The sequence below is a fragment of the Astyanax mexicanus genome, chromosome 6, assembly GCF_023375975.1.
Source record: "Astyanax mexicanus isolate ESR-SI-001 chromosome 6, AstMex3_surface, whole genome shotgun sequence".
NCBI classification, from domain to species: Eukaryota; Metazoa; Chordata; class Actinopteri; order Characiformes; family Acestrorhamphidae; genus Astyanax; species Astyanax mexicanus.
The window spans coordinates 28,294,696-28,316,965 of NC_064413.1; positions in this window are offsets into that span (position 1 = coordinate 28,294,696).

A 22,270-nucleotide genomic window follows, 5' to 3' on the forward strand; every position below is an offset into this window, starting at 1 on the left:
GATTTCACAGAATTACATCACCTTCTGTGCGCCGGGGCTCTCGCTGTGGACGGCAGGTAAAGAGTGCACCGAGTCCACTGCTGCTCTCTGGGATAACACTGCCATCTGGTGAACGCTGGCCTGTAAGATACAGGCGGCACATCCTGAAACTGTGTTCTGTCCGCACGCCTCTGCTTCTCACACTAGTGTCTGGCTGATCAGTCTGGTGTGAACAATGAAGGGATGTCTTGACATGATGTTCTTGATGTTGATGAAGGAAATCTGCAAGCCTTGATATAAAACTTGAATTCTCTTTTCATGTTGTTTCATAACTTTTTTACACATAGGTTCGATAAAATAGATGAAAATGTTTCTGATTTTAAAACTCTCTAAAACACTTAATAGTAAGAGTACATTCATGAACAGCACTTAAAACAGAATGTCCAAGCTGAATGATTATTTGACATTAGTTAAAACATAATTAAAAAAAAATTCCCAGTTATCAATTCATTTTTATTGCAATTTAGTAGTATTTAACACCAGAAATGTCTTAATTAGTGTCAATTAATAATTAGTAGACATTATTTAACTATTTAACAATGTTTATTGAATGCTAATGTCACTTTCTGTGCCTCTTGAAAAGTTAGATCTTAATCTGAAGTAAAAGAAACTGAGGCTTATTTACTTAACCTCTCTCATATAACCTATTCTCTTGACCCCCATTTCTTTACCTTAGTCTTTGGTCTCTGCTGACCCGATCTATTGGTCGCTGAGCTTCAAAAACTCTACTCTGGGTTTGCAGCAGCAACAGGTATTTCCTTGTATAAGCAAGCCGATCTCTGCCTTCATTAAAGTGGCCTAAATCCAAGAACCCAAAACAATACAATGTGTCGCATAACCCAAATCATTTGAAAAAATTGCATTACATTACATGCAGCAACAGAGGGAGCCCTTCAAACTGAGACTGTGATCATGCGACACAGTAAGACTGGAGGTAGAGTGAGGTAGAGTGAGGTTTAGCCACACTCTTTTCACAGTGAAGGCACACACCAAGCCAGTGCTTAGCTTAGTAAAAATAAGTGTTGCCAATACAAGTGATAAAACAAGCTTTGATAAGTTTTAGTTAATTTAAAATCACATTTTGTGACAAATATCAAAAGATCCAAAAGCATTATTGCACATCACATCTTTTGCTCATATCATGCACCCCTAGTAGGTGGTGTACATATGCTCCAGGAAACACAAAACACACTTAAATACATATTGCAACAAAAATCTCAGTTGAAAAAACTCTGAACTCTGGGTCAGAATGCAAGCCACACTCCTTCACCTTCCTGAAACAAAAACTAACCTTACCATACTTTTTATGGCTTTTTGAGTTTTCACCAAGAGAAAATTCACAAAGAATCTATAAATGAAAATGCTACTGACTTTTTTCTATTTTCCAATTGTGTCCTTTATACTGTTTTCAGGCCATTTCTTATTTTTATTTTTATGGACAATATTTATTTGTGAATTATATTGTAAACATTACTTAATAAATGCTATTACACTGAAATGCATACTGAGACCTGTGGATAAAAGTGTAAATCAACTGCAATTGGAAAATAATAACTATAGAGCTTAAAGAAGTAAAAAAGTAAAAAAAAAATACTTTTCTTTTCTAAATTACTCTTTTCACAACTCTATCTTCAATGCTTAGTATTTGCATGACTGTTTTTTTAATTTTTTTCACTTTTCTCCTGTTTATTTTAAAGCAAACTTATTTGATTTATAATATTCCACTGATTTTACTTACTATACATTATAACCTTGTAATTCCACTCACTTGATATCAATCATGAAAAAAAAAATTATAACTGTTGATAAAAGCATAAAACATTAAATGCATTATATATTATTAGATTTAATGAATTGTTTTGTATAGTTTTGTTAAAATTATTACTTTAGGACAATCGAACCTAGAAGTCTAGATCTTGAAGAGGTGAAAAGGGAGAGAAAAAAATGAAATGCTCCTCTTTCATAAACAACCATTTCAACTCTCTCTGTAACCCTTTATTTTTGCATTACTGACTTTTCTGTTTTCCTTTTTTTTAGAGTTCTGCCACATTTTTAGGCCAAACTAATTTTATTAGTTTTATTCACATTATTTCTCAGATTTTGGTTAACTATACTTATTTTGTAATATTACCTTGCAATTACACTTACTGGACATTTATGAGATTAACCTTTAACAAGACATGCATAGATCTGTTGATAAAAGTAATTTATTACCTATTTTATTCATAGTATTTGTAGAGTTTTATTCAAATTAGTATGTTGCCATAAATCAATCACAAAATATTAATTGTGACTTTTGATTACAAAGATTTTCAAAGAGGTTTCAAAGACGATTTCCCAAACGACTCTCTCTCTCTTTCTTTCTCTCTCTTTCTTTCTCTCTCTCTCTCTCTCTCTCTCTCTCACTCTGCGAGTCTTTAATGGTCATACACTGGGACAGGTGATTTGTTACATGGGAGGGGGTCGGTTCACAATTAAAGCAGGGAGCCCATCCCTCCCTCTCTCTCTCTGCCCCTCTCTCTCTCTCTCTCCTTTGGTCCTCCCTCCCTCCCTCTCTCCCGTGATTGTAAAGCCCTGTAACGGTCCCTCTCTATGATGGATGCTAAGGAGATGGAGCTTGGAGGCCCGTGAGTCGCTTATTATCTCAATGGGCCGGAGAATCTATCACTGTGCTAATTTAGAGAGGCGAGAGGAGCCCGGCTGCAGGGATTAGGGCAGGACGAGAGCTGGCTACTGTATTTAATTCTGACCACCTACAGTTTGAAGACTTGATTACTTATTGATGGCGAGGAGCTGCACACACATTACAACTGCACTGCTCTTATCTACACAGCCCAGTGAGTCTGTGAGCCAGAGCAGCACACCACTAACCTTCAGCACGCTCTTGAAGGTGGACTCTCAGATGTGCTGGATAATAAGGCACTTGATGAACAGGAGGATTTTTTTTTTTTACTGCTTGTAGTAAATTCGTTTAGTTTGCTTCTTTTTAACGATGTTATTGTAGTTCTTGAATTGCAACGCTTAAAATGCGACAGAACTTAAAATAAAAATATCAGATCAGTTTGATCAGATTCAGACTTGTCTTTAACTTTTGTATTACTGACACATAAATATATATTTTTTTGCCATTTTTTTTGCCATTTTCTCAAGACAAAATTAGTTTGGTACAGTTTTTAGTTCACTATAATTTACTTTAGTAAACTATACTCACTAAGGAGGACAATTACAGAATTACTTTTCTACAAGACACAGCACCAAACAAGTGCTGAAAAAACTTTGAGGAGTGAAAAAATGAAAAGAAGTGAAAAAAGAGAGACAAAAAGAAAATACTTTTCTCTTCTAAATTACCCTATTTTCACGACTCTATCTGCAATGCTGCAATCATTTATAATATTCCTCTGAATTAACTTACTGGACACTGTTACCTTGTAATTTGAATGTTTTTTTTTTTATGTATTATATATTATATTTAATTTATAGTTTTTATTGTTTTGTATAGTTGTATTAACATTATTATTGTCATTATTATTACTTCAGCACAATCAACTTTAGGTCTAGATCTATTAGTGGTGAAAAAGGGAGAGAAAAAATTAAATGCTCCTCTTTTATAAACAATCCTAACTCTCTCTCTCTACTCCTTTATTTTTGCATTACTCACATTTCTTTCTTTTTTCAGATTTTCAGCCACATTTTTTTGGCCAAACTGATTTTAGTCAACTATACTTTCTTCTTGATATTACCTGTAATTACACTCACTGGACATTTACGAGATCAACCGTTAAAAAGGCATGCTTAGATCTGTTGATAAAAGGCATTGATTACCTGTTTCAATAACCATGGTTTTACTCTGTGCTCTGCTTTCTTTAGATATTAACTAATAATCAAATGGAAGAAAACCAGCAATTTAAAGTATGCAGAATTACTTTTCTGTAAGATACAGCAACAGACAAACAATGGGAAAAATATGTGCAGTCATATGGAACAATATATTCAGGTGAATAATTGTGAAAGGTAAAGTATGCAGGTCATCAATGCATTTCAATGCTAAATGCTCCTCGTTGGACTGTGTGTCTGATTTGATACTTACATGAACTGACTCTAACTGAATTTGTGGTTTTTCATTTTATTTTATTAGACATATATGTATGTATAATTATTTTTTAACATTTTTTAACATTAATTTATAAGGTGTCTAAACAAAGGAGGATGGGTCCCCCCTATGTATTAGTACATGGAACATGTGATTTCTGGTTCCTACCAAGATTTCTTTTACCTCCTGCGCTGCTTTTTTTCCTTTACTCTGTCCCTCACTGGGGGTTCTTTGTTGTTTTTTTAATGTTCACATTTCTGTGAAGCTGTTTTGTGACATCATTTGTGAAAAGCGATATAGATATACATTTGATTTGATTAGACATATTGATTAAAAACTGTTCAATGCAACAACAAAAAATGATAGTGACTGAAACACCCTTTAATGCATCATTTGTCGTGTCTCCTTCTTTCTAAACAGGGTCATATTGATGTATTGGGTCCAGGGCTTACCTCAAAGATACTGAGTGCAAGACATGAAACCACGGTAAACCACACAACATGTGTTTTTGACAAATGGGAGAAAACCCTCATGGAAACAGGAAAACACTCTTTAAAAAATCTCCTCTTATAAAGAAAGAGATAAAGAGAGTTGTGAGAACTTAGAGAACTTTGGGTTGGAGTTCAAGTGGCTTTTGCTTGTAGTAGGAAACCAGTTCCCAATCTCTATGTAGAGTCAGTAAGGAAAGAAAGAGCATTTCTAATAATGTGGACAGTAACATGTAAACAGAGGAACATTAGTAACTTTAAAAGAACTGTACAGTTCTAAACACTGCAATTTCCCCATTACGACACTTGGTCTCCACGATGCATCCAAGTGCAAAATGCCACACACTCTTCATTAGGTATTCCATTAGAAAGCAAACAGCATCTGCCTCCTTATCTGCCTAAAGCCCATCACATTCATGATTCATGCTGCTTTGTTTCTTTACAGCAGAGACATTCGTTTTGTTGCTAATAGCATAAACAACACACAAGATGGCTTCAGTGGCCGCGGCGGCTCCGAGCCCACCGGCGCTCAGAGTTCCACCTAACTGAATTAGATCAGCTGCGGCCTTCCCCGGGGAGCCCAGAAGTACAGCCAAGTGCCAAGCAAATCTCTATTAGCAGCACATGTGACAGCGGAAGTGGATAAATAATCCGCAAGCACAGGACCAGCCACTTTATTCTTATGCTACAGACATCAGGGCATGCAAACTGCATCCGCAAGTGGCAGCACGTAGACATACTGTCTCATTACAGGAAGCAAATGAAAGCAGTAACTCACAATGAGGTGATAGATTGATATGCATAATGTATAGATGTGAGAATACCGCATAAGCATGTCGTTTCCAATGTATCCTACTGTTAGTCATGTACAGTGCCCTGTGGACAAACATGCCGAAAGGAGAAACAAAGGAAGGTAAAATGATAAACACAAAAGACAACCTGAAAAAATTAATAATACATGACGCCTGTGTCAAAGGGTAGGTTCCATCTCCGGAAACAGCATGAGGCTGACTTGGCATGCACTTTCAAGCTATGTGAAAAGACAGTAATTGGTTTATATATAAAATATGGCTATAAATTAAAAAGATGACGTGATATAGTGTGGGTTGTGGACGGTTGTGAGTAGTTTTTTGGGAATCTGAAAATTCTTTTCAATTTTCAATTAAAATATATCTCCACTACATTTCAAATTCACTACTCGACTACATTATACAAACTATATAAATAAATAAAAAACTTGCTTTGAATGTATATGTGCATGAAAAACATATAATAAAACAAAAGAAGCACAAAACAAGCACACCAATCAGACTGCAGCATATAGCAACTTTGTATACAACTACAGTATATCTGCCCAGTCCATGTAAACCCTTCAGTGTCAGTACAACAAAGTAAAGTTTTTCGGAAGTGCCCGTGTCTAAGTAAATTACAGAATATATGGAATATATATTAAAGAAAAACTCTTTTGTAAACTTAAAATATTTTTAAATATCATTTTATTCAAACTTGTAACAAAGCTGCAAATAAATCTTACTTAAATATAATAGCCACTTGATTCAGGCTAAAGGGAATTGTTTGCTTTTAGTGTTTTGTGTTTATGATAATCTACATTTTATTGAAAGAGTGACCAAGAATGAAAGACTTTCACCTAAAATGAGTATTGATACAAAAATAATTTTCAGACATTAGCACCATAATAAATGGTGGTAATATTAAGTGTAAAGATAAATACTTTTGTATTTTTCCTGAAGTACAGGTCTCAAGCGGGGCCTTTTACTTTACTTTACTAACTGGAGAAATTCTTTCTCTTGGTCATCTTTAGTACATGATTTGGGTACTTTTACTAGATTTTATTGGCAAAATATTATTTTGTGATTCAGATGTGCCACCTGACTCACACATACAGTACATTACTCTGTTAACTACCAGAACTAGCAAAGACCATTAAAACACTCTAAGCTCCACAGTGCAGTTCTGTACAGGAATTCCCAGATTCTCCCAGTGATTGCTTGGAGTTATAAAATGTTTTAAAAGTACATTTTATTTTAAGAGACAATGATGAGACACTGAAAGATGTTTTAGCATGGAGGATACCAAGTTATGAAGTGTTTTAGGTGTCATTTTGTCCCACAAACACAGGTTGTACCAAGTTTCAATTCTCCACACATTCTCTGTTGGAAACAAGTCAGGACAGCAGGCAAGCCAGTCCAGTACCTGTACCCTCTTCTTCTGCAACTTTGCTTTTGTAATTTGTGCAGCTTGATGTTTTGCATTGTTGCAAAAAGAACTGATGTCCCTGGATGTTTACATCACCTTATTACCCTTATCAACCCGTATTTGCTCCTCCCAACTTTTAAATGTGCCGCAGGACCAGGTATGAATGTTTATCAACAACTGGACCATGTGCTTATTAACAGGGCCATGTGCTTAAAGAGCTCATGGAGGAAGAAAACAAACAGGCTGGGGAAAAGACAAAAACACTGGATAGGACCAGAAAGGAAAGAAAGTAAGAAAACAAGACACCCTCAAAGGCACCACTACCAAAGGACAGGAACAGGGATGCAGACTTTACAGGTGGCTGGATCAGAGACTGGTCAGGGAAAACATACTGGGACTGGACAGGGGCCTCAAATGAAGACTGGACAGTGGACGTAACCAGAGACTGAACAGTGGACAGGAATGGAGACTGAACAGTGGACAGGAACAGAGACTGAACAGTGGACTAGAACAGAAACTGGACAGTGGACTAGAACGGAAACTGGACAGTGGACTAGAACAGAAACTGGACAGTGGACTAGAATGGAAACTGGACAGTGGACTAGAACAGAAACTGGACAGTGGACTAGAATGGAAACTGGACATTGGACTACACAAGGCAATGTACAGCACACTAGAACAGAAACTGGACAGTGCATAAGAACAGAAACGGAACAGTGGACTAGAATGGACATTGGACAGCGCACTAGAACAGAAACTGGATAGTGGACTAGAACAGAAACTGGACAGTGGACTAGAACAGAAACTGGACAGTGGACTAGAATGGAAACTGGACAGTGGACTAGAACAGAAACTGGACAGTGGACTAGAACGGAAATTGGACAGCGCACTAGAACAGAAACTGAACAGTGGACTAGAATGGAAATTGGACAGCGAACTAGAACAGAAACTGAACAGTGGCCTAGAATGGACATTGGACAGCGCACTAGAACAGAAACTGGACAGTGGACTAGAATGGAAACTGGACAGCGGACTAGAACAGAAACTGGACAGTGGACTAGAACAGAAACTGGACAGTGGACTAGAACAGAAACTGGACAGTGGACTAGAACAGAAACTGGACAGTGGACTAGAATGGAAACTGGACAGCAAGCTAGAACATAAACTGGACAGTGGACTAGAATGGACATTGGACAGCGCACTAGAACAGAAACTGGACAGTGGACTAGAATGGACATTGGACAGTGTACTAGAACAGAAACTGGACAGTGGACGGGAACGGAGACTGGGCCAGATTTATAGCGTTCAAGGGGTGCATGCAATAAGAAGTCCATGAGATCCAATGGGGAAGAGACTTTGCAAGCTTACCAGCCCTATAAGCCTTGTGTTCCTGACCTTCCCCTCCCTAAAATCCTCCTCACATCTGCAGACAAGGTCTTGCCATGGAGGGTGGGACCTAGCACACTGTCCATGATGCCTTCTCTGGCTTTGGGGAGGAGAGTTCTCCTTAGCTACTCTGAGGTTGTGGAAAAAACAGAGAATCAAATATCAACAAACCACTGGTCATATGCTATGCTATAATACGATTTAAGAGCTTTGTTAATACCAACGTAAACTATACTGAAGATTGCGAACATTGGTAAAGTCACTGAAATTGTCTGATGAGAAACTGTTAACTTTTCAGTCAGAGAAGATTCAGTTTGCAGGCTAACTAATTTATTTATCTAGTGAATATCCTGTATGCCGCTGGCTGACTTTTTTATGGTGGATTTAACTTTATGAGATAATGAATGACCTACTCTGAGATTGATAAAGTAAAATGGCCACTGTGGAAATACATCTAATCTAACAGCAGTCCATGCTCATCACTTTGATCCCTGCGCCAGAATCACTCTACGCTCGAGCCTGTGTTGTTCCGTGCCATCTGTGTCTGTGTGTCCGCTTATCAGTGTACTCTCAGATTCACTCTGTGATGCTTCCTTGCCGCATGTAATTTTTCATCAGCATGCTTCGATGTTCCAATGGCTATGATTTATACGCCAAGCGACTTGTCACTCCAGCCCAGTATTCTGAGCTCCCAGGGCTGGCGATAAAAGTTTTCTTTTACACAGAGTGGGCTCCTGAAATTGGGCCTTAATAGGCTATTTCAGGCTTAGCTGCCCTGCTTTAATAAAGCCCTATTAGCAGTCTCCCACACATTCTCCCCTGGAGCCGTGCAGCCCAGTGGCAGACAGAAATACACAATCTGTTTCCCTCACTCTGGTTTCACTCCAACTCTGCTCTCTATATCCAATCTCGAGACCCTGCAGCACAGGAGGCATCACCAGAAGATTAGTCTGTAGCTCTCTTACTCAATCCTGTTCCGTTCAGTTAAAGGTTAGAGCCCCTCATTTAACTCACTGCTTGGGCAGCGTACAACAGGTCCAGATTTGGGAAGAGATGTTTAGGCAGGCCTGGGAAAACTGTTTTTTTTCCATCTTAATGCATTTTACAATCATCTTCAATAAAAAAATAAAAAATAGTAGAGTTGCACCCTGAAGGAATCAGTCAACAGGAATGAAACTCGGTGGGTTGGGTTTTGCCAGATTGTTATGGGGAGACTTAGAATGGCATTGGATGATCTTTAGTTAAAGTCCTGCATTTGTCTTGATGGAGACAACCAATGAATCCATGGGTGGATGCACTGTGGCCAGTGTCACGATCAACACTTTGTAGTTACACTTCACATGTGGAGGAAAGCCTGGTGTCATGGTGTGCAGTACAATTTCATTTGACACCATCTCACATTTTTTTCTTTATTACAGATCATTTGTTAGCCCAACATTATATTAATGTGGTTCTGCAAACAGGGACCCTAACTTTTTTGAACACACCCTCTGGTGAGCTACAGTCTTTCAACAGGACAATGTTTTTCCACATACTGCTGCTGTCTTATTAGCATTAGCTTCCATCCAGCAATATTCTCTCTTAAACAATATTGTAATTCAGAGCATCCAGTGATGTTCAGGAGACAGATGCACACAGAATAAAATGTATAGGGTTCTCAATATGTTTATTTACCACAGAAAGTGATAAATGAATAAAATAATATATAACTAATAAATACCTAATATGGGCATACTGTACTGAGGACTACAGAATGATGCATGACTTCAGTGGTCTTTGTTGGGAGGAACCAAATCTCACAAGGGTTAGGGCAAGTTAGGATACACCTTAAACTTTTAGATTCTTCTAAGTAGTAAACTTTTGCTTGGATTACAGCTTTGCACATCTTTCCATTCAATAGATTTTGTTTAACAGCTGTGCTGAACTTGAACTGTCTAGAGTTAAATACTTGAATTTCTTGTTTCCTAATGTGCTTGAGAGCATCAGTTGTAACGTTGTGAAGAGGTAGAGTTGTTATACAGTAAATAGCTCTATTTGAGTAATGTTCTAATCCATAATATTGAACTACTCAACTAACTGAGGTACTTTAATTTTTTTCTTTAAGAAATGAAGATCAGTCAAGCCAAAAAAACGCAAGAACTTAAGAAAGAAGTATCCTCAAATGCAGTCACAAAAGCATTCAAAAACATTACCAGTTACCAGCCATAAAAACTGAAAATTAACAGCACCTAAGAGTCACCTAAATGCTCCACAGAGTCTTATAGTTTAACACTTTTGAGTTTTTCATACATGATTCCCTATATGTTTATCAGATTACATATTTCTAAAAAGAAGTCAACACTAGTGCCAGAAATGTTCAAGTAAAGTACAGATAGTTCAGAAATACAGTAACAAGTACTTATATTTTGATTATTTTGATATACTTTGATTTTGGTACCATATAAATACTTTATATTTATATCTTTGAGTTTGGTACCAACTTGAAAACGTTCCAACAACACTCATACCAGTGCCTGCCACACACACCTGTTAATCTTTTTCATTAAAAAAAGTAGGTGAGGTTTAGCAGGTTATGTGCTGCCACTATGATCAGGAGGTCGCTGGTTCGAGTCCTGGTCATGCAGCTTGGCACCAGCTGCCAGAGCCCTGAGAGAGCACAACTGACCTTGCTCTCTCTGGGTGGGTAGACAGAAACGAGTTGCTGCACTTTCCTTTGAGCACACTGGCTACTCTCGACTTCACATGTATCGGAGGAGGCATGTGCTAGTCTTCACCCTTCTTGTATTGTGGAATCACTATGATGATGAGGGATGTACAACTGACTAGAAGCTGATAGGTGGGACAATGGACCTCGCTAAATTGGGGGAAACAAACTGGAGAAAATTAGAAATAAATCTTTAAAAAAAAGTAGGTGAGTTCTAAAAGTTTGCAAGATTGCAAATCATGGGTTCCTAATAATGCAGAGAGTGAGTAAATATTTAATGTACACTGAATATACATTATATTCAGATCAACCAAGTCACGGCTTTATGGGTTGTTAGTTTTGTGTCTAATCATTCTTTTCTGCATTCCTTCAGAATATTTTACTAGTCACTGTTAAATAAGCTTTTTTACACAAAGCTGATCACTCAAATCCCCCTATGAATTTCAAATGTGTTCTTACGAAGCTCTCAAGTTCTTTAATGATTCCTGTCCTTAGAATCTATGATAAAGTTATCTTCTTTGCATTTTAATTGTGAATTAGCAGCAATATGAAATGTAATACCCTGGGAGGACTGTACCTATACAAAGCCTGTACAAATACAGTACACTGTGGAAGCATCATAATCAAACTCTAATACAAAGTGTCCACAATCACTCCAAGGTGAAATGTGTCAGTAGTGTGCACTTTAGGATTTAGGTTTGGATTGATAAAGCCTAGCTTGAACCTCCATGTGGCGTTTTCAGAATTCAAGATTCAGCTGCCCTGTTTAATGGCACATTTCTAGTGAAACATGAAAGATTAAAACTGCACTACAGATATGCTAACCAGCATAAACCATAAAAGACTTTTGCCAGGTGTACTGTCAAAACACACAGAACATGATATAGATAGATAGATAGATAGATAGATAGATAGATAGATAGATAGATAGATAGATAGATAGATAGATAGATAGATAGATAGATAGATAGATAGATAGATAGATAGATAGATAGATAGATAGATAGATAGATAGATACTTTATTGATCCCCGGGGGGAAATTCTTGAATTCTATCGCCTAAAAGGAGGAGACACCATGTCTGGTTTACTGACATGGAAATGTCTGGAAAAGTATCCAAATAAAGCAAAGTTAGGTAATTGGTGGACAATTAACACCCAAACTAAAGTAGCCCCAAAGTAATAAAACTTAACATTGTAACTGTTGGTGGTTGCTGGCTTTTTCCCCCATTGTTATACCCAAGGAATAACTCAGCCAGTTTGCATTGCGTGTAGTTCTTATTGGATGGTATAAAGGAGCATAAGGGGTTAAATTGCAGCACCACAGCTATCAAAGCACTGGCTACTCCCCAAATTAATTTAAATGGTCTGCCACTGTCTGCCATTGGTCAGTGGGTTTCAACCTGATGAAGGCTGGTTAGCAGGGGCAGCCTCCAGCTGCATTTCTATACCTAGGTGGGCTGCATTTTTTGTTCACTGAATCATAGAAGACTGTTTCAAAGTGTAGGACCCTTCATATTGTCACACCTTAGCCTGTGTCTGTCCAGTGTCTTTCCTTTTTTGGTTCCTTCCAGCTCCTGTCCTCTGTTCTCTTTTGTTTACCTGTCATGTTCCCCAGCCATGTGCTACTGTTGTGTTTTGGTCTTGTCTCTGCCTTAGCCCCACCTTGTCATCTGTAACCCCTCCTGTCTCATTTGTAACTCCGCCCCCTCATTACCTCCACAGGTGTCCCTAGTGTGTGCTTGTGTTTTGTTTAGCCTCAGACCTGCTGTGTTTTTTGTCTTCAGTTTTTCAGGTTTACTTTATGTAGTTTGTTTCTTTGTTATTTTTGCTTGTTTGTTTCAGTCTTTTAGTTTATCTTCTGGTTCATAGTGTTTTGTTTTAGTTACTTTTTTGTTATATTATTCCATAGTGTTTTGTTATTTGTTAGTTTCTAAATGTTTAATAAAAGTGACTTGCGTTTGCATCCGGCCTCCTCCTCTCCGTTACCCATATACAGCCAAGAAATGCAACTAATGTTTGAAGTGATTTAAGGACCAACTGGTTTATTCTTTGCAGCATCTGGTTACCCACAATCCTCTTTGCACATTCAATGAGAAAGGAAAAAGAAAAACAGCACCATGAAAATTTGCTAAAAATGTGAAAAATGCAAGAAAGTGAGTTAGTTTTAAAATGTTTTATAATGATGCGTACATTATTTTTATGAAGTGTAGTGTAATAGATTAATAAACTGTCCCATAGGTGTGACCAACAGTACTGAGAAACTCTTAAAAAGCTGCCCAGTTTGTCTTACAGTTTCTCTCTGTTGTGTTTTTTCTGAATGTTGAGTGTTTGTTCACACAGTAAAATCCACAGTGTTAAAATCACAATGTAAACATGTTTTAATTCTCTGGGAGATTTTCTAACAACACTCAATGATGAACAATCCACAGATTTTGTGTTATTATTCAGAGTTAAAGTTCAGCTCTGTCTAGCAGGCCCCGCCTCTTGATTCTGCTTCACTCTCAGCATGCTCTGCAGTCACCATTATTCTTTCTTTGGGGTTAATGTGTATGTTTGTGTGTGTGTGTGTGTATCTTATATGTGTTTATAGGTAAATTAGATTTAGTTGTGGTGGTTTCCCCGATGGAGAATGGTTGTTCACCCTCTTGGTGTTTGGTTGGGTCTCCACCCAAGAGTTATTGGGTTATGAGTTTTTGTGGGGTTTTTTTGTCAGTTTTTGATTATCTCTCTTGTTCTAAATTTATTCTGTGGTATAGCTCACATTTTATAATGTTTTATACATAAGCTGGTATAGATTTCCATGTAAAGTTTAGAAAATATACAAAAAAATTAACTCAAATAAATGTAAAAAAAAAAATGTTTTATCAATTTTGAGAGTTGTTTTACCCTGTGCCCATGCAACAAAAATAAATAATTAAAAATAAAGAAATGGCCATCTCTGCATAATCAATCTACTCTTACTTCTACTACAGAAAACCTGAGAATTGATGAGTGTTCAGAGGTGAGTGCCTATGCTATTTCTATTGAATTTATACTGCATATATTTTGCATGTTGCAAGTTTATGTTTTTATTAGATTTATATTAAATAAATATTACACTCAACAGCAATGTGATCAATATATATACTCAATCTGCTGCTGAGGAAGTATTTCTAGTATACACATCATTTTACAGCTAATTTCACCCTCTTAAAAATACCTTCCTTCTATTATCACTCACTGGCAGCTTTACAAGGAATAGATGTTTTTTCAGAAAAAAAAAAAAAACTTTTTTAACTTATCAAAAAAATGCTCAGTAGGGTGGAAATCTGAGGACTGTACATACCACTGAAGAAATTTAAATGCAGTCACGTTCCTGAGACCATTAAAGCGTTGAGACTTACCTTGGTATCAACGGGTGTATTAACATACTGGAAGTGTCAGTAGCTGAATGTAGATGAAGTTCAGGTCAGGTGTGAAGGGATGATCAGTTGAGATATTCAGATATTGTATATCATGAAATTCAGATATTCGTCGCTGGGCACCAGAAGCCCAAATGTGACTATCGAGCAAAAGATTTCTCATACTGCCACTACTGAACTCCTTAACCTTAACCCTCCCTGTTATTTCATGCTTGAGTATTTGACAAATGCGCTGCAGAATCTGTGCAATCAATGTTTTTAATTTTTTATTTTTTATACAGCTGTATATGTTTGTCTCTCATCGGCTCTCCCTCTATAAGTGTTTAGCCACACATCACAACTGACCAATGAGTCCTGGTGAGTCCTGGTAGAAGCTTTTTGTGAAGGCATCTACCATTTTAAGACAGGCACTTGTGTGGCTCTGCACATATTGGCCCTGTCCCAATTCTTGAGGCTGAACTAGGCCTGTCATGATAATTATGTTATTTACTTATGGTACAATATATATATACCGTACAGGCCAAAAGTTTGGACACAACCTTTCTTTTTCAATGCGTTTTCTTTATTTTCATGAGTTTTTACATTGTAGAACTATGAAGGAACACGTGGAGTTTTTTGTACTTTTTTTTTGTACTTTTGTACAAAAAATGGTGAAATAACAAAAAAATAATAATATTCTAGTTTATTCAAAATAGCCACCCTTTGCTCTGATTACTGCTTTGCACACTCTTGGCATTCTCTCAATGAGCTTCAAGAGGTAGAGTCACCTGAAATGGTTTTCCAACAGTTTTGAAGGAGTTCCAAGAGGTGTTTAGCCTGTAACTTGAATAAATTTAGTTTCACTGTAAAATGGTGTAGTAGTATTATTATGCTACTATATTATTACTGTGGCACTTTGTTTCACTCCTGAAGTCATATTCCCTTAATTGTATCAATAAAATCGTTCAGATTTAATACATTTTCAGTGTCTGGTGTTTGGTCTGGCAGAGGGTCTGGGGAGAGAGCCCACTCTAAGCTTTGGGGAGCCCAGAAACCCAGAAACAGGAAAAAAAAAATTATATATATATTCTATATATATATGTTCTATTAAAATAACAATATTATCGTTTACCACAATAACTTCTGTTGTTATCATTGTTATCATGACAGGCCTAGGCTAAACACAAACATATTTCCGTTCCATAATGAACAATTTAATTTTATGATCATACTAGCTGCAGCTCTGTGGTCAAATTATACCCATGCTTAAACTTTTTACGTTTTACTTTAGAGAACAGAGAATATAATCCTTATTGATCCTTTAATTACACGACAGAGGAAAAACATACAGTAATTAGTGCGTCTAGGATTGTCTTCACACTCTAAAAAACCTGTACCTAGTGTTTTATAGACATGCAGCATTAGGAGGCTTCTTTCCTCGTGTTTCTGTCTCTTTTTACCACAAAGCTCTTTCCTCTTCTTTTTTTTTCTAGAAAACAACCACGCTGTAAAGCCAGAGGCAGGTGGGGGGAAGGATTAAGAGCAGAAAAAAGAAGCGGGCAGGCCGGCAGGAGGGAGAGGGGTGAGCGGGCAGGTGCTGTAGACTCATGACGCTTTTGTATAAGCAGCAGAGCGGCGGCAGCAGAGGCCTGCCTGCCTCTATTCAGCCCCAAAGAGACGGCGGCCAAAGCCGTAATTAGAGAATCTCAGCCGGAGCCACGAGTGCTGTCGCCCGCTGCCTAGGAAACGGTGTGATGTCTGGAGAGAGGGGGCTTTTGTTGTACCAGGGGGTCCAGGAGTGGCTGCTGCTGCTGCTGCTGCTGCCGTTGACTCTCTGTCTCTCTCTCTCTCTCTCTCTCTTTCTCTCTCTCTATATCTCTCTTATCACGATGGGCCTGAAGCCCTTAATCCTCAAAACCTGAAGCCTATTCACACAAATGAGCAATTACAGAGGGAGAGGAGGAAGAAAGAACAGAGAAAGAGAGAACGAGGGAAAAAAAGAAAGAGAGAGAGATATGAAGAGGCAGGAAAAGAAAAAAGAAAAAAAACGACCAAGGCCGGGTAATGAAAAGAGGGAGGTGGCGCAGAAATATCTCAAACAGGGAGACAGGAGAGAGAAAAGGAACAAATACAGAAAAGAAAACACGTTGCAGGAATAAACAGACCGAGCGAGTCAGAGCCACGGGGGCGACACACACCTGCCCCTGAGCCCCCCATTCTATTAACTTCTTTCTCTCCGGGTTTCTGGCCGAGCGCCGCGGAAGGCTTTGCATGATAAACGGCGGATTGTGTTAAATACGCGACGTCCGTGCTGCGACGGGACAATAACGCAGAGGGCAGGTGTGTGGCCCCAAGAGCTGGCAGCACCCCGAGACAGCAAACAAATCCACCAGCTCATAATACAGAGAGCCTGGACCACACTGTGCACCGGACAGCTCAGTGTCAGAATGATTTTTTTATAGTGTGTAGTGACTGATTGGGTTGTTAAATTTGGCCTATTTTATGATGTTTTGGCTTATGTTATTAATGTATAATAGTAGCCATTGTGATGATTCTATTAATATTTGTAAGATAAAACAGTGCAGAAATATGATTCAAACATTTTCCGAATCTGTAGAGTCTGCTTTTCAACTGCACAATATCACAAAATTATACACAACTCACATCCAGAGTTATGAGGTCATTAATAGAGCTGAGATATCTATGACACCCAAGTGCCTGTTTTTTAGCCTTGTCAAAAAAGCAGGTTTATTTGTAAGGCTGTATTTGAAGTCATTCCACAGTTTTACAGTAAAGTAAGTCATTTTCCTGAGTGTGTTGTGGTCAGTCTCACTCAAAAAAATAAGTTAATATCACAACACAACTTCTATGGAATCATGAGAACATACTGTAGCCTACATGAGAAACCAAAATGCATACTTTAAAACTTGTTATATTAACATTCATTGAAATGTAGGAATGATTTTTGCTTTCTTTCCTAAGTTTGTAAGCACAAAAAGCTGAGAAAAAGAGCATTTTATACTGTACTTTAACACTGTTTCATACGTCTTTACTTCACATGATCAATGCTTTTCAATGTGAAATGTGATTGAAATAATGTCTGTTTAAGTTTCAATGTTGAATAAATGTGGAAACTATGTTATATGGTTGTGAAAGCAAATAGTATGACAGTAGGGTCTGGCGAGTCGTGAGAATTTCCATGAGAAGTTTTAATGCGCTTCAGCAAAATATGATCTCTCCACAGTGGCAGTGGGAGGCACAGGGATGATCAGGGTAAGGCAGGTGAGGGTGTACATCTGCACTATGCTGTCTTTCAGTTCTTTCTGAAGAAGGAATACCTAGATAATACACACTAGGTTGAATTCTGTAGCTTATTTTAGTCTCTCACTCTTTTCTTTTCTTTTTTCACTACCCAGTCGGACTGCTGTATGCTTGTGAAATTTCCGTAATGTGCCCTCTAATGTTACGATTAGGATATGGATATATTTTTTGTTGTGTTTTGTTTTGTTATTTCTGTTTGAATTGCAGTATCATTGTTGATGTTAATATTGTGGGAAACATTGTAATATGAAAATCATATATATAAAGGTATCAAATAAAGGTATAAAAAAAAACTAAAAGTGCAGCACTGGGAAAATTGTTGGCCATACTGTTGTGGATGCAGACGGGCCTAGAACACAGGCTTTTTGTTGTAACTAAAGCTTTGGTAAATCTGCGATTGGAGATGGTCAGTTACGCTGCTGTGGAGCTCCAGGTACTGGAGCCACTACTGTGGTACTACCACGGCCTAAAAAGATAACTTTGTGAATAAACTTTTATTTTGTTGTTGAGTTTTGAGTTGTATTACTTCTGCTTCAATCTGAAGAAACGTTTCAACATGCAAATGGTATTTTGAGTGTTGATGGTTTGTACAGAACCACTGTTACTAAACTCTCAAATACATTTTAAACGTTTCAATGTTGAATTAAAAGTGGATTTTATAAATAAGGCCCCTGGTGACACTAGCTGTTGACTACACTTGTGTAAAATGTATACTGTATTGCCAAAAGTATTTGCTAATCTGCCTTCTCACAATTATGAATATGAGTGACATTATCAAACCATGGAAGTTGACTGAAACATCTGAATTCAATTATTTGGATGATGAATGAATAATAGCTTTGGCAATAGTGCACAGATGCATTGAGAAACACATAATGTTTTAAATACAGCTCTGGAAAAAAATAAGAGGCCACTTAAAATGGTGAGTTTCTTTGATTTTACCAAATTGAAAACCTCTGGAACATAATCAAGAGAAAGATGGATGATCACAAGCCATCAAACCAAGCTGAACTGCTTGCATTTTTGCATCAGGAGTGGCATAAAGGTATCCAAAAGCAGTGTGTAAGACTGGTGGAGGAGAACATGCCAAGATGCACGTAAACTGTGATTAAAAATCAGGGTTACTCCACCAAATATTAATTTCTGAACTCATAAAACTTGTTTTTATTATTCGAGGTCTGAAAGCTCTGCATCTTTTTTGTTATTTCAGCCATTTCTCATTTTCTGCAAGAAATGCTCTAAATGACTAATTTTGTTTCGGATTTTGGGATTTTGGGAAATAGAATTTCTAGAATAAAATAAACAATGTTCATTTCACTCAAACATAAACTTATAAACAGCAAAATCAGAGAAACCGGTTCAGAAACTGAAGTGGGCTATGATTTTTTTCCAGAGCTGTATACACATAGTATATAATAATGTAATGCACACACTGTGATAAAGAAAACAGAAATACAGACAGGCATTAACTGATAGGTCCACTCATGTAATGCTCACTCCGGGAGATGGAGCCTAATAAAACGGAACTCCATATATCAGCATGGAGAGATGACAGATGACCAATCCCAACTATCATTAGAAATGTGGAAATTAAACTGAGCTTGTACAGGCTCATAACCTGATTACCTAGTAACCTGGGGGTCCCAGTTGTTATTAAATGATTGCCCTGCCATCAGAAAAAAAGTGAAGGACCTCATCATTTATTATAAGACGGACAGAAATGGATGGCCTGTGGCTAGTCACTGTTTTATTTATATTGATGCTAATTTACAAATATATATTAGATTTAGGTAGTGTACGGGTTTTGGAGGTTATTGAATGTGTTTAGGTTTTTGTTATTGTGTGTGTGTGTGTGTGTGTGTTCAAGGTATACATTTCTTCACTATTCAAAAGCCACCAGGTGGCAGCAAACCTCATGATGCTTCCTATCTGTTCTTTCTTTTAGAACCCCCAGTTCCCCTGTATTGAATTACACTGCACTGTAAAACCCAAGTTGTAACCGATCACCTAATCAATTTTAAGTGCATGTAATATTTTTTCTTAAGTTGAGTGAACTTAACAAAAACATATACACATATTTAAAATTAAGATTTTTCTGAACCTATATATTTTTTATCCAAGTACTGTATACCACATTTTTTTTTTTGTAAGATTTACATTATTATTTTAATTTCCGCCAACTTATCCAGAACACAAAATGTATGATGTTTACTTAAGGTAGCCTGGGGTGAATCATTACACACTGATGGTGAGTGTCAGAAACTGGGGGACACACCCCAAATGCAAACAGATTGTGACAGAAGCCAATTGAAAATAAGCTGTTAATGGCAACAGACTAAACTCAGTTATTATAAGTTGGTTCAACTCAAAGATCTCAGTTTATGTGCCCACAAATGTTCAACTTTTGTTAGAACTAGTTAGAACTATTTAGTTCAATTTAATTTAGTTTAACTTAGTTAGAACTCAAAATAGTTGAGAACTGTTTAGAAATATCAAAGTAAAATAAAGTAAAACATATATATGTAACATATATATATATATATATATATATATATATATATATATATATATATATATATATATATATATATATATATATATATATATATAACATATATATACTGTACACCAGTCAGAATCCAGCCAGAATATTATGACCACCTGCTTGTTTGCTTGTTTCGGCATTTCTGTTCATTTAATCAGAGTTCTATATGTTCTATATGAGTTGTATATGCATGCTGCATGCACGTGAAACTGTTCTTCAGCCTTCCTTGTCTGCAGTAGCAAGTAAAAGAAAAGCCTCAGAAAAATGTGTCGATCAGAGAGATGTTTGGTGTCTACGTCAACCTGTGAGTTCATAGCCTCACCCACCTCGACTCGGGGCCGCCCACGGACAGAGCTATGGCTGGGCTGCAGCAGAAGCAGCTAGCTAAGGAGGAGCTAACAGCTTCTGTTTACCCAGCCAGATAACGTTAGCTATCTTGTGTAAGTAAATGTAGGTTTAAATCGGATCTCCAGTTGATTCTGCGTTTACAGAGACCTTAAATATACACTTGGGAAGCACAGTTTGACAAGGCAGCACAACTCAACAGAACACCAGTCAAAGCTGGCGCCGTTTGCATCCTACACTCGCACTGCGGCATTGATAACATTTCTTCTCAGCCTGACTGAGAAGTTTAAGGGTTAACTTAACCTAGCACTCAGTGTTGTATCTTTATAACTAAGGCTGTATCTCTGAAAACATTTTGGTTTTTTTTATTTTAGCACTGTAAAACTGACTGTGGGGAAGGCAGTTTGCGTTCTCTGCTGCAGGGCTATTAGCCAATCAGAGGTGATATGTTTACATGTATGAATATTCATGAGCAAGAGCCCAAATCCTGTCTTTATTCAGAGACCTCTAATTCAGTGAATTAAAGCAGGGCTAAATAGAAACAACGGAGCACCTTTTTTTTGAATGGCTCACCTGGCTTTCATTCATACTAGAGACCACAAATGGATGAAAAATTTAAATGAATGAAAAAATGATGGAATAAGATCTTTAAATAAACACACACAAAGCCTGGTGACTGGTAAGCAATCTTAAGCAATCTTAAAAAAAAAACACATTTATCAGTAATCATTCTTGCAGCTGTGTTTTTATTTTATAGGCAATTTCCACACAATCATCACCACCTTAATTAATAAATATTTTTTGTATTTAGTTTTAACTTACTTTATTTTTAACTTACTTTTTCTAGCCTGCACTGTGGATGTTGACTCAGTGTGCTCAATAAATAAACGTAGACAGCTCAGTTGTTTGTGAGTTGTTTGTTAGTTCAATTAATCCCATTATGATTGTGTCTGTAATTGACTACAAGTGATTAAGATCATTATCGAACAGCATTTTATTAGGAATCAGTGCAGAAATCTAGGTCATTCCAAAGCATTCACTTTTTCTCACAGTTTTCTTGCAAGCGTGTGATGATGTATGAGGCTATTTTGCTATTTTTACTCCTCTCGTCAGTTAACAGGGTTATTAATAAACTAGAGCACACACACAAGCACACATGCTCACAGAAGCTATCAAAGTCTGCTGCTGTCAGCCATTATAGTGAGTGTGATTATCGGACTATTATCATTCTGCACACGCTCGCAAGGAACTTCCTGAAGGTGACCTTTTGACGATTGTAACCATAGAAACGTAGCTCTGCTCAGAAGAGTACAGCGTGTACACAATGAGAGAGGGATAGAGAGAGGGATAGAGAGAGAGAGAGACAGACAGATGGGAGGCAAACAGGATGGCTCAGACACTCTTCTCTGTCGTGTAAATACACCTGCAATCAAACCTGGTTCTCCTCTAGATAAGCGAGATTAAGGGCCGTATGCAATCAACCACGATGAGCCTCTGCAATCACAGACACACAAAAATGATGTTTGATGTGGAAAAGCAAAAGGACATCTCCTATCACACCAATTACAAAGTTCATGTTCTATTTAAAGCTAGACTGTAGGATGTATTAATACACCCACTCTGCTCTTTTTACAACCCCCTATCCTGAAGCTCCACCCTGCTGGTATACTGTTAATGACTGTAATCATAATCATCTCTCGCCTTTCATCTCTCAGCTAGCGTTAAACACATCAGTCTTAGGGTTGAGGGTCTGA